Source organism: Vigna angularis, chromosome 4 (assembly GCF_016808095.1).
Source record: "Vigna angularis cultivar LongXiaoDou No.4 chromosome 4, ASM1680809v1, whole genome shotgun sequence".
In the NCBI taxonomy this organism is placed as follows: Eukaryota; Viridiplantae; Streptophyta; class Magnoliopsida; order Fabales; family Fabaceae; genus Vigna; species Vigna angularis.
Genome location: NC_068973.1, coordinates 32,967,855 through 32,981,307, shown reverse-complemented (window position 1 = coordinate 32,981,307; position 13,453 = coordinate 32,967,855).

Sequence of the window (13,453 nt, the reverse complement as noted above, 5' to 3'; positions counted from 1 at the left end):
AATCGAGTTATCACACGACTGTCTAGTGCCGAGAGTCCTTTGGGACACTTGTCGATTCATCAACAGTCATAGCAAGCAAAATATGAATCGTACTGGTTTTAGCCACAGGAGAAAAAGTTAGGGTCTTAAACTTGAGTATATGTCTTGGCTACTAGACGAGTTTTAAGACGATCAATTTCACTAGTAGGACCAACTTTAATAGCATAGACCTAGCTACAACCAACATGCTTCTTACTAGAAGGAAGATGGACAAGGTCTCAAGTGTCATTGTGTTCAAGTGTCTGCATTTCATCAACCATGGTTTGTCACCATCCAAGATGATCAAGTGCTTCATGAATATTAATAGGAACCTTAAGGGAGGATAAGGAGGAAACAAAAGTGAAATAAGGAGGAGACAAATGATGATATCTTTAAAAATTATAAACATGATATGGATTACGAGTAGAGTAAATACCTTTTTGAAGGGCAAATTATCATCTGAATCAAGAGAAGACGACGAGGATGAAGGATCTATGGTCTACGGATCTGATGGTGGAGGATCTAAGTCTTGAGGATCTTCAGTGTTTTGAGTTTGAGATTGTGACAAACGCTGATATGTGAGAAAAGGTGGAGGAACAATGTCATTCGCATTTTGAGTTTGAGGTACAGAAGCAGGAATAACCAAGGATCACATGATGGTAAAGGAAACATTTATTGAACAGATGAATGATCTTCCATGGAGGACAAGAAAAAAGGTGTATCCTCAAAGAATGTGACATAGACATATAATATCTCTAAGTGGAGGGAGAATAACATTTTTACCTTTCTGAAGGCAACATTATCCCAAGAAAACACACTTAATAGCTTTTGCAGAGAATTTATCAAGACCTAGAGAAACACTATGGACAAAACACTACATGTGGGGAGACATGGTATAGAGTATTGTTTGAAAAATGACATAGTGAAGAATTATTTTCTCAAGAGAGGAAGAAGTCATCCTATTGATTAGAAAACAAGAAGTGAGGACGACATCACCCTAATGATGCACAGGAATATTAGTATTCAACATTAGGGAACATGCAGTTTCAATGAGATGTTTATTCTTTCTCTCTGCAATACTATTTTGTTGTGGAGTGTGAGGACATGTTGACTGATGTAAAATTCCTTGGAAAGATAAGAATGAAGAAAACACTGCAAAAAAATATTCCTTAACATTATCACTACAAAGGATTTTAATTGTCTTCCCAAAATGGTTCTTAATTTCATTAAAAAAAGACATAAATATGGACAAAAGTTCATATATCTCTTTCATTAAATAAACTCAAGTACATCGAGAGCATTCATTAATGAATGTTACAAAATAATTAAAATCAATCAAAGTAACACAACTTGGTCCCCAAATATCAAAGTGAATAGTTGAGAAAGGAAAATTACATCGTGTCTCAAACCTTTTAGGATAGAAAGATCTAACATGTTTTCCTAACTAACAAGACTCACAATCTAAGACTTAAATGTTCTTGAGACTCGAAACCATCATCTTCAACTTGGACAAACTTGGATGACCCACAATCGTACAAAAGTTTTGGGGAAGTTGTAAAATAGGAAACTGAAGAGCTAGCTTTTAAGAAATAAAGTCCTTGAGACTTATGTCTTTCTCCAACAGTACCATTTTCTTGTATAATAAAGGAATTAGCAAGAAAGGTTACAAAATAATTTAAGGAACGAGTCAATTGACTTAAGGAGATTAAAATATAAGGACAATGTGGAACATACAAAACAAAATTTAAATTTAATGAAAGAGATAAGGAAACTTTGCCAATTCGTGAGATGCCACTTTAGATCCATTGGCAACAATAATGAAATAATGGATTTTTGGAGAGGACATGGAAGAAAATGAAGGAACGTTACTAGATATATGGTTTGAGGTACCTGAGTCAAGGATCCATGGACTATGACCTTCCACATATTGAGATCTGCAGAATTGACACATTGGACATGGAGGAGGATTGGCCAGGATTAAAAGATTTTCCATACTTACCTCAAAAATTCTTGATACTCTTCATTTGAAATTTTGGATTCTAGATCATCATATTTAGAAACATGAGCAGCTTTGTCTGGATATCCATGTAAGGCATAACATTTCTCTCGAATATGGCCTATTTTCTTACAATATGTGCATTAAGAATGCATACTACGACCACCACATCCTCCTCGATTGTTTCTGCCTCCTTCTCTTCCTTATGGTGCTACCATAGTTGATGTTTCAATACCATGAATTGAATTTTCGTCTTTAACTACTGTAGGTATCCGAAGAAGTCAAATAACTAGGTTATCCATTGGTAGGACTTGATGACTAGCTAACATTTGATCACGAACATGATCAAAATATGAGTGTAGACTTTTTAGAATTAGGACCATGTTTCTTATTTATGCCTTCTAAGGAATCAACCACAAATAAATTCTTCAATTCCTCTACAGTAGCACTAGCCTTTCCTATGTGAGCGACCATATCATGATTAACTTGTTTGAGGGAAGTTACTCTTTGAGTTGCATCAAAGAGACGTTGCACATCATTAACAAAGATATCTTGTGCTCTTTTTCAAAAAAAGAGGAGCACGTTTTGTAAGGTTTCAAAATTTTTAAGACTTCTTGTTTGACAGATTGCCATAAGACAGCGCATAATTGAAAATTAAGCTTTTGCCACTGAGATTTTTCTTCATCGGGTATAGTGAAAATATCTTGTTCAAGATGATTATGGTATCCTTGACCAAGAAACCATAATTCCACAGAAGAAGATCAAGATAGATAGTTTTTCTAACTGAGTTTTGGAGAAGTAATGGTAGGAGTAGCAGATAGAGAAGGTGTTCCAAAACCAGAAGCCATTTTAAGGCCTAATAGAAGAGGGAAAATCTGATTTTGAGAGTAGAAACCCTAGATCTAAGCTATTGTCAACGAAATAGAAAAACAGGGACCATAACAAACTTAGGAGCTTGAGGCAAAACGACCAGTAGTGGCACGGTGATGTTCTGGCACGGGGAAGGTGGCATGTGAAGCCCACATGCCCGAGGCTAACTGGAAAGAAGCGAAGTGTGACGACACGTCGGGAGGAGAATGAAACAGCAACCACCAGGATAGGTCGCGCTCCTCGAGGCGCACCTAACTTTTGACTTTGCTGGAAAAAAAGTTGCGACAACAGCGATGACAACAACAGACAATGGCGGTGGCAACAGTCACAATGAATGACAACACGAATTGAAAGCCCAAGCGGTTGGCTCTGGATATCAACTTAAAGAGTTGGGAGAGAAACTAAAATTTTATAATTAGTGTTTCTTTAACCTTAATAAATTGTACTATCTGTTTATAAGGAATAGTAGTTCAACATACAAAGGAAAAACAAATGAATCCTAAAAAGCCTAGAAAAATACATTACATTTCACCATGGACGTTGGGAGAAAGCTGATATGAACATATTATTTGTCTTGAAATAAGTGAAATATTTATTATTTTTATGGATTAGTAAGTGGTAGAAGACATGAAGGTTAACTTATGTAACTTTTTACATACATTCATAGCGTAATTTTACAAATGCCTGGGTTAACTAAATAAGATTGAATGTTAGCAACATTTTTTTCTATTATTGCTTTGTAGCGTTGTATTAGTTGAAATTTATTAAAAGTAACATGAATATTGAAAAGAGTATACGAATGGTTCTGGTTTAATAAAGGAAAACGTTTCTTCAACAACTCAAATTTGACAACAATTTGATAACAACATGTGTTGTTCTGTCATTTGTTGTTTTAAATGATTTTTTTTAAAAGTTTAATTTTGTTTTCGAGGGTGTTTTTGGAAAGAAAAATGTTGAAACCTGTTGGCGCCTTTCACAAAGTGAAATTCAACCCTACGAAACTCTCTCACTAATTTTTCGTTCTCCATTCGAAATTCTCGCTCCACCAACGAAGTGCTCTTTGTCCACCGTTGTGAAAATCGTTCTTGGGACCACCGTTCTATCTGGACGAAGTCATGTGTGTCGGTCCGCCATTGAAGTGCTGGGAGGAAGTCTCGCTTTGGTCCACTGTTGGCATCATTTGTCGAAAGGTTTCGTTTTTTCACCGTCGCCGTTGGTCCTTCGTCGGTTGGGTGCGGTGGTCACTTTGTAAAAGCAACGATTTTCGTCTTTTATCCAAAGGTATTGTTTATTTGCATACTATATCGCGCTTTGTTCCTATGGTTTTTTGGTTTGTCAATGGTTTCTTCCTTTCTTTGTACTCTGTATGGTGCAATGGATGTGGTTACCCATTTTCCCCTTCCAACTTGCAAACTCTTTCTATGAATATTTCACTTTCCATGTCTTTAAAGTTGCTTTTAGGTTCAAGATCTTCACATGCATAGGCTAGCTCATAGACTTTCTCTTCAAATAATGTCATTAACGACAATAATGTAGAGTCTAGTTGTTCCCTTGAGTAGTTCATGACTTAACTTCTCTTCCCTCACTTTAATTTCTCCAAGTTCTTAGTGCATGTGCCTTATTATACGCATGTGCCTTAACTTCATCCCTACGAAATTCTCTCACTAATTTTTCGTTCTCCATTCGAAACTTTCGCTCCACCAACGAAGTGCTATTTGTCCACCGCTGTGAAAATCGTTCTTGGGTCCACCGTTCTATCTGGACGAAGTCATGTGTGTCGGTCCGCCATTGAAGTGCTGGGAGGAAGCCTTGCTTTGGTCCACTGTTGGCATCATTTGTCGAAAGGTTTCGTTTTTTCACTGTCGTCGTTGGTCCTTCGTCGGTTGGGTGCGGTGGTCACTTTGTAAAAGCAACGATTTTCGTCTTTTATCCAAAGGTATTGTTTATTTGCATACTGTATCGCGCTTTGTTCCTGTGGTTTTTTGGTTTGTCAATGGTTTCTTCCTTTCTTTGTATTCTGTATGGTGCAATGGATGTGGTTACCCATTTTTCCCTTCCAACTTGCAAACTCTTTCTATGAATATTTCACTTTCCATGTCTTTAAAGTTGCTTTTAGGTTCAAGATCTTCACATGCATAGGCTAGCTCATAGACTTTCTCTTCAAATAATGTCATTAACGACAAAAATGTAGAGTCTAGTTGTTCCCTTGAGTAGTTAATGACTTAACTTCTCTTCCCTCACTTTAATTTCTCCAAGTTCTTAGTGCATGTGCCTTATTATACGCATGTGCCTTAACTTCATCCCTACGAAACTCTCTCACCAATTTTTCGTTCTCCATTCGAAACTTTCGCTCCACCAACGAAGTGTTATTTGTCCACCGCTGTGAAAATCGTTCTTGGGTCCACCGTTCTATCTGGACGAAGTCATGTGTGTCGGTCCGCCATTGAAGTGTTGGGAGGAAGTCTCGCTTGGGTCCACTGTTGGCATCATTTGTCGAAAGGTTTCGTTTTTTCACCGTCGTCGTTGGTCCTTCGTCGGTTGGGTGCGGTGGTCACTTTGTAAAAGCAACGATTTTCGTCTTTTATCCAAAGGTATTGTTTATTTGCATACTGTATCGCGCTTTGTTCCTGTGGTTTTTTGGTTTGTCAATGGTTTCTTCCTTTCTTTGTACTCTGTATGGTGCAATGGATGTGGTTACCCATTTTCCCCTTCCAACTTGTAAACTCTTTCTATGAATATTTCACTTTCCATGTCTTTAAAGTTGCTTTTAGGTTCAAGATCTTCACATGCATAGGCTAGCTCATAGACTTTCTCTTCAAATAATGTCATTAACGACAAAAATGTAGAGTCTAGTTGTTCCCTTGAGTAGTTCATGACTTAACTTCTCTTCCCTCACTTTAATTTCTTCATGTTCTTAGTGCATGTGCCTTATTATACAAATGTAGGTAAAATTATGAATTTGTAAATATTACATTATCGTTGTCTTCATATTGTTTCTAAATTCTAAAATGTTCATTTCAGGAGGACTTGGCTGCGTTTAGGAAGAAGTATATATGTGACTGGATCCTAGACAAGGACAACGTCCGAAGATTTCAAACGCTGCAACATTTTGGATTACTATAGCATTAGAAATGTGTTCTTGGTTTAGATTCTTATTTTATAGCAAATGAATAGACATTGTACAGATTATACTATTAAATTTTTTTTACAGAATTATAGCAAATGAATACAGCTAAACTATTCTTGATTAATTATTCTTCATATTCATTTTCTTTGTCTGTGTTTTTGGTTGAGTGAGTTTAATCATTAACTTGTTGGGTCAAAACTGATGTGTCCCTGTACTAATGAGGAGTTTGACTGAAATAATAGGTTTACTAAATTGGTTGTTGTTGATTGCTTGGAAGTTCTGTTTTTGGAAGACAATCGTTCCCAGTTATGTGCGTGTGTAATCGATTACGAGTAGTCTGTAATCGCTTACCAGTGAAAAATCACGAATTTGTACCGAAAGTGTAGCGCCACTCCCTTGTTGTGGAAGAAGAGCTCCCCATTGAGGGGTTGAACCTAATTTGGTGAAATTTATTGCAAGATCTTCACTTGGTTGGTTGATTTTTATGACCAAGGATGTGTGGATGTACTTAATAGTGGTTGAAAGGACTTAGGGTGTCCACAAAATTGGTTGATTATGATTGCATCCAAGTGGTGTTGTGAGGAAGAGGAATAGGCAATTATGTGCGTGTGTAATCGATTACGAGTAGCTAGTAGAAGACCGAGCACTGTGCGTGTGTAATCGATTACGAGTAGCTTTCTGTGCACCATTTCTCCAAAGCTTTGTCATGTTTTTTCCTTGGAAGAGGGAGTTCCCTCATCACTCAATTGGGTTCTTTATTCCAATTTTTCATATGGATGAGTGAGTTTCATGGTCATGGTCGGTTTTTATTGCACCAATGGACACGTTAGACCATTGAATTGTTGAAAAAAAGGTTGTTTATGTGCTTTCATATAAGCTAGATGAGATCCATCACATTTTCGCCATATATTCAATGGCCTAATGTGTTCATTGGTGCAGGGAACACATCCATTCACATGGAACTCAGTCACTCATTCACATGAATAGCAAAAAGTCACAAACAAGAGCAATAACCACCATGGGGAATAGTGTTCATCTAGTTGGGGAGTACAGTTGAAGTTTTTGTACAAATGACCTTTTTTCCTCTAGTAATCGATTACAAGACCCCTGTAATCGATTACCAGAGGAAAAAGGGTCATTTGTGCATAAACTTCAACTGTACTCCCCAGCTAGATGAACACTACTCCCCAGGGTTATTTTTATGTCCTTATGGGTGATTTTTTCCAGTTTTTGCATGGATGTCTCATTTTGCTAATCATTGATGGTGTCAACTGCATCAAAACACAATTTACCCCACTCAATTGTGGACAAAGTAGTTCATATAGGTGTTTAAACCAAGGTAGGTGAAGTCATATAAGTGTTTGGCTTGTGGTAGTAGAATCACATCACACCTTAATTATACTACTATTTTACCTTGAATTATGGATATTTTATAAAGAAATAAAATAAATTAGAATAATATAAGAAACATGAGATAATAACTTGAAAGTAAACTCGTGTGGAAAACTTAGAAAAACATTGTTTTTGGAAAATTAACTGCATCTACTAAAGTGGTCTAAAAATTATGAGTTAGTTATCATTTGAAAGATCTTTGAGTCTACATTCCAACAAAACAAGAATCAACTCGTTTGGAGTTCGGTGGAGAAAGTTATGAGCAAAACAACCAGCATAGGTCAAAAGTGGTAGAAATATATAAAACGTTAACTTTAAGGAATTAACTGCACCTACTCAGATGTTCAAGAATTATAAATTAGTAGTCATTGGAAATATTTTTGAGTCTATTTTCTAATAAAAAAAGAATCACATCATTTGGAGGTCTATGGAAAAAGTTATGATTAAAATAGTCAACAAAGGTCAAAGTTGATAGCATGTTATCTTATACGTATATCTTTCCCTCTTGTTGACAGATGTATTATTTATTGAAAATGCCTTTTAAAATTTGCTCATTGTAACAACATTAGATGACATATTTCTTAATTAATAAAATGAAAAAATTTCTTATGAGACTTCGAGAAGGGGTGTTACAACAATGGTCATGCACCTCACCTCAGTTGGAGAAAACCCACCTAAATGGACATTTTTTTTGAAGAAATCAATTATCTAACCTCATTATTGGTGCAGGGAGCACACCCAATAACATTGAACTCACTCAGCCATCTCAAAAAATGAAAAATTCAACAAAAATAGAGCATGAGGAGTAGTGTTCATCTAGCTGGGGAGTACAGTTGAAGTTTTTGTACAAATGACCCTCTTTCCTCTGGTAATCGATTACAAGACTCCTGTAATTGATTACTAGAGGGAAAATGGTCATTTGTACAGAAACTTCAACTGTACTCCCCACCTGGATGAACAACACTCTCCAACTCTGTTTTTCTGACCTTTGCTACTTGTTTTGTTCTTAACTTTCTCCACCGAACTCCAAATGACTTGATTCTTGTTTTCTTGGAATCTAGACTCAAAGAGCTTTCAAATAGGTGTCAAGTGCATCAAAACAATTTACCCCACTCAATTGTGGACAAAATAGTTCATATAGGTTTTTAAACCAATGTAGGTGAAGTCCATATAAGTGTTTGGCTTGTGCTAGTAGAATCACATTACACCTTAATTATACTACTATTTACCTTGAATTATTGGCATTTTATAAAGAAATAAAATAAATTAGAATAATATAAGAAAGATGAGACAATAACGTGAAAGTAAACTCATTTAGGAAGCTTAGAAAAACGTTGTTTTTGGGAAATTAACTGCATCTACTAAAGTGGTCTAAAAATTATGAGTTAATAATCATTTAAAAGATCTTTGAGTCTACATTCCAACAAAACAAGAATCAACTCATTTGGAGTTCGGTGGATAAAGTTATAAGCAAAACAATCAGCAAAGGTCAGAGGTGGTAGAAATATATAAAACGTTAACTTTAAGAAACTAACTGCACCTACTCAGATGTCCAAAAATTATAAATTAGTAGACATTGGATAGAGTTTTGAGTCTACTTTCTAATAAAAAAAAATCATATCATTTGGAGGTCTGTGGAAAAAGTTATGATTAAAATAGTCAGCAAAGGTCAAAGTTGACAGCATGTTATCTTATACGTATATCTTTCCCTCTTGTTGACAAATCTATTATTTATTGAAAATGCCTTTTAAAATTTGTGCATTATAACAACATTAGATGACATATTTCTTAATTAATAAAATGAAAAATTTTACTATGTGACTCCGAGAAGGGGTGTTACAACAATGGTCATGCACCTCACCTCAGTTGGAGAAAACCACCTAAATGGACATTTTTTTTTAAGAAATAAATGACCTAACCTCATTATTGGTGCAGGGAGCACATCCAATAACATTGAAATCACTCACCCATCTCAAAAAATGAAAAATTCAACAAAAATAGAGCATGGGGAGTAGTGTTCATCTAGCTGGGGAGTACAGTTGAAGTTTCTGTACAAATGACCCTTTTTCCTCTGATAATCGATTACAAGACCCCTTGATGAACAACACTCCCCAACTCTGTTTTTCTGACCTTTGCTACTTGTTTTGTTCTTAACTTTCTCTACCGAACTCCAAACGACTTGATTCTTGTTTTGTTGGAATCTAGACTCAAAGAGCTTTCGAATGACTGCTAACTCCTAATATTTAGACCACTGTACTAGGTGAAATTAATTTCCCCAAAATAACGTTTTTCTAAGCTTCATAAATGAGTTTCATTTCAAGGTATTGTTTCATGTTTGTTATTTTAGATGGCTGAGTGAGTTTAATGGTAAGGAGTTGTTTAGTGCACCAATGTATGATGAACTGTTATGTATGTTTTCTAATACTGTTATGTACTTTTTAATTTCAAAACTTGTGGTTTGATGAACTGTTGTTAAGTTTTCCTATTAATGTATGTGGTTTTTAATATTGTTATAATTTTTCATTACTCAATACCCTTCATTATTCCTTTTTTATTTGTTTAATATTGAAGTATTCCAACTTGAAGTATTCCAGTAATGATCCATCCAGATAACCTTCAAAACACAGTCAAAAGGACTCCAAAATAACCTTGGGGAGTGCTTAAGTCAGGCTTGGGTAGTTCTTGTCAACTTTCAGTACAAAAGGGGAATTTGTCCCTGGTAAGCGATTACATGGTCCCAGTAATCGATTACAAGTGCATTTGTCCTATGTCAATGGTGCAGGACCTCACCTCTCAATGAATGACGAACAAACTGCAAAAAAAATAATATTTTTGGTTACAAATAACCAACAAAAACCACCAAAATGATCAATAAAAGCAAAAAGCAAAAGCCCAACCCCAAAATACGAATATGGAAAAGGAAGAAAGTACATACTTTGTTCGAAGAACCTATGTCAGCGGACGAACCCATTGCACAAAAAAAGCTCAGAACTTCGACACAATCGACACCGAAGGAGACACTTTGAAGAAACCAACGACGAAGATCAGTGAACGTAGATCGGCGAAATCACAAACTCGATAGAGAAAGAGAGACTTCGAATGGGGCCAGCGATGACGGAGATTGCTGAGCGTCAAGAGAGATTGTTGAACGTCGAGAGAGAAATGCACAAAATGGAGAGAGAGAAGTTCAAATAAAACTCATGAAAATCCTAAAATTGAGAGAGGGGAGAGAGTGTTGAACGAAGAAGGGTGCTTTCGAAATAATGAGATCGGGAACCTTGATCCCTTTTTCAAAATCAGATTTCTTTAAAAAAAAATAGGTTTAATAGGTTCGGAGGTTCCTATATTTGTGGGTTCGTTTCAATTGGGTCCTCCAATTTTGAAAGTGATCAATTTGGTCCCTAATTTAACAAAATTGAGTCAATAATACTCTTTCCGTTAAATGCAATGGACGTCATTAACTTTTTAAACATGTGGTATGTTGAAGCATCCTTCAAATAAAACTGTGTCACCTGCAAATAAAAGGATGCCTCAACATGCCACATGTTTAAAAAGTTAACGTCGTCCATTATATTTAACGGAAAGGGTATTATTGACTCAATTTTGTTAAATTAGGGACCAAATTGATCACTTTCAAAATTGGAGGACCCAATTGAAACGAACCCACAAATATAGGGACCTCTGAACCTATTAAACCAAAAAAATATTCAAAATGACCCAATACAACGCTGACACGTATTGTTGTCAAAATATTCAAATTTGCGTTGTCAACTTATCGAAGTCCTTTAATAAATCATTCGACGTTGAATTTTTCAGGATCATATTCCTGCTTGAGTCTATTAAAACTAAATTAAATGAAAAGTCTAAGTGTATCATATGTTCACTAATTTAATTACGATTTTGTAATTTCATTCAGTCATTATGGTTTATGAATTTCAAACAACTCAAAATTACTTTTGCTTTCTGATTTGTTTCTTTTGATGTACATGATTATGTGGCTTAAACTTTTTCATTAGTAAGGACTAAAATTATAAGGACTTTTAAGAGAAAAATAATTCATGAAAATTAAAATATTGATCTAACATTTGTAGTACATCAGTGAGAACAAAAGTTATAGGAAAGAGAAAAAAGTAAGTCTTTTAAAAAATATATAAAATGAAGGTATATGTGTATTATTTTTCCTTCTAAAATTAGTCTGAAATAAAAGCTAAAAGTTTAATTGCGACATGTGATGAATTTTTTTGGGATTAAACACCGGCTGGTTCAAAGTGAAGATATATTATATTTTTATCAGTTTTTTAAAACTTAAACAAGTTTTATTTGTTATAAATATTTTAGAACTTGACTTTAGTCTCTAATTTTTAAATTTGGATGGTAAATAATTTGAATTTAACATAGATGTTTTATGAGTGTAGAAGTCTTATAATGTGAACCAATCAGGAATTATTTTTATAATTTTAAAAGTATTAAATTATTATTAATAACAACGTGAAAAAAAAACTATCATTGAATGTATTTTTTATTCAAATACTTTTGAGTTCTACTGTAGACTAGTAGTGATCCAACTCACATGGTCATATACCTATCATAATCATTAAGTATATTTTTAACCTTGTAAATATATCAAATTTTGGTTTCAAATATTAATTTTTGAATCTAATTACTTTTAAAAGTAAATGATTAGGCCTTCACTTTTGAATACTTTTGTTAACGTTGACCTAAGTTATTATAATTCAAGTCGTCACTGCATCTATTTTGTAGTCATTATTATGTTAATGTGTGGCAGTGCATAACAGGGGAAGGCGTAATATAGTTCATATTCCTTCCTTATTGAAAAACTTACTGAAAAATATATGTTCTTTTTTTTTTCATTTTTTAGGCTCAAATCAATTAAATATATTAAGCCCGAAAATTTCATAAAGGCTTCAAATTTTCTTATGGTCTTATATTTTTCTCTCAGAAAAAAAAATGAGTGTACTTGGTGCAAGGTTTGCGAAATTAATCTATCTATCCATAAATAGTTATATTTCTTGAAGGGAAAAGAAAAATTAAAATGAACATAGTAATAAATTAAGTCTTCATTTATAAATTTGCCAATTAACACAAGTTAATTATGTATGAAATAATTACCATAAATTATTTTAATTCTTTCAATTACCATATATTATTTTAATTATCTGTGTGATTAATTATAATAAAATAATATATAGCAATGATATATAATCAAAAGAACTAATATTTCAAAGGTATATATTATATTATTTTTCATATATACCAATAAATTAAACAATTATAGGTTAGTATGAAATTCTATAAATAGACAATGATAGTAATCAACCTATTGATGCATTTTTTGGTTTAAATCATGCATTTAAATGGGTAATTTAACGATACACAGAGGACCCAAAAACATTAGTACAGTCTTCAGTATAAAGAATTAAAAAGCTTTTAAGAAAAACTTTGAACTTATTTTCTGCTGTAAACTTGCGTCCAAAAAAGAAAACTTAAATTAGTAATATATTTTATTTATTTAAAAGTACTTTTATTAGGAAACTTATACATAGATGCATTCACTACATGAGACTTAAATATGTAGTGTCTTTTTCAAACTAATAGAAAGATTTTGTTAAGAGAGTTTGCACTTTCTCTGCTGGATTGTCCAAAGTCCAAACAAAATATGCTTTACTTTCTACACTATACCGACAAAATGCTTGGTAAAGTGATGCACACTATTAATAGAATAAACTACACTATTTTTTGTTGGGAAAAAGTTCATTTATGGATATAATGATCTCTTAATTTTCTTATTAGCATGTTCCTATGTTTCTACATTCTATATGATTACATCTTCGGATGTACAAAAATAATATCCTAAGATGTTAGGTGGTGGTAGGGCGTGGTGTGTTTCACATATGCAAAAATCATATCAGAAGTAAGAATAATGATATTTTTACATTCAATAAATCTTTACATATAAAAAAGGTTTATACATATATATATATATATATATATTCAATAATGTATGTTTTTGAATGAAGAAAATGACGCGA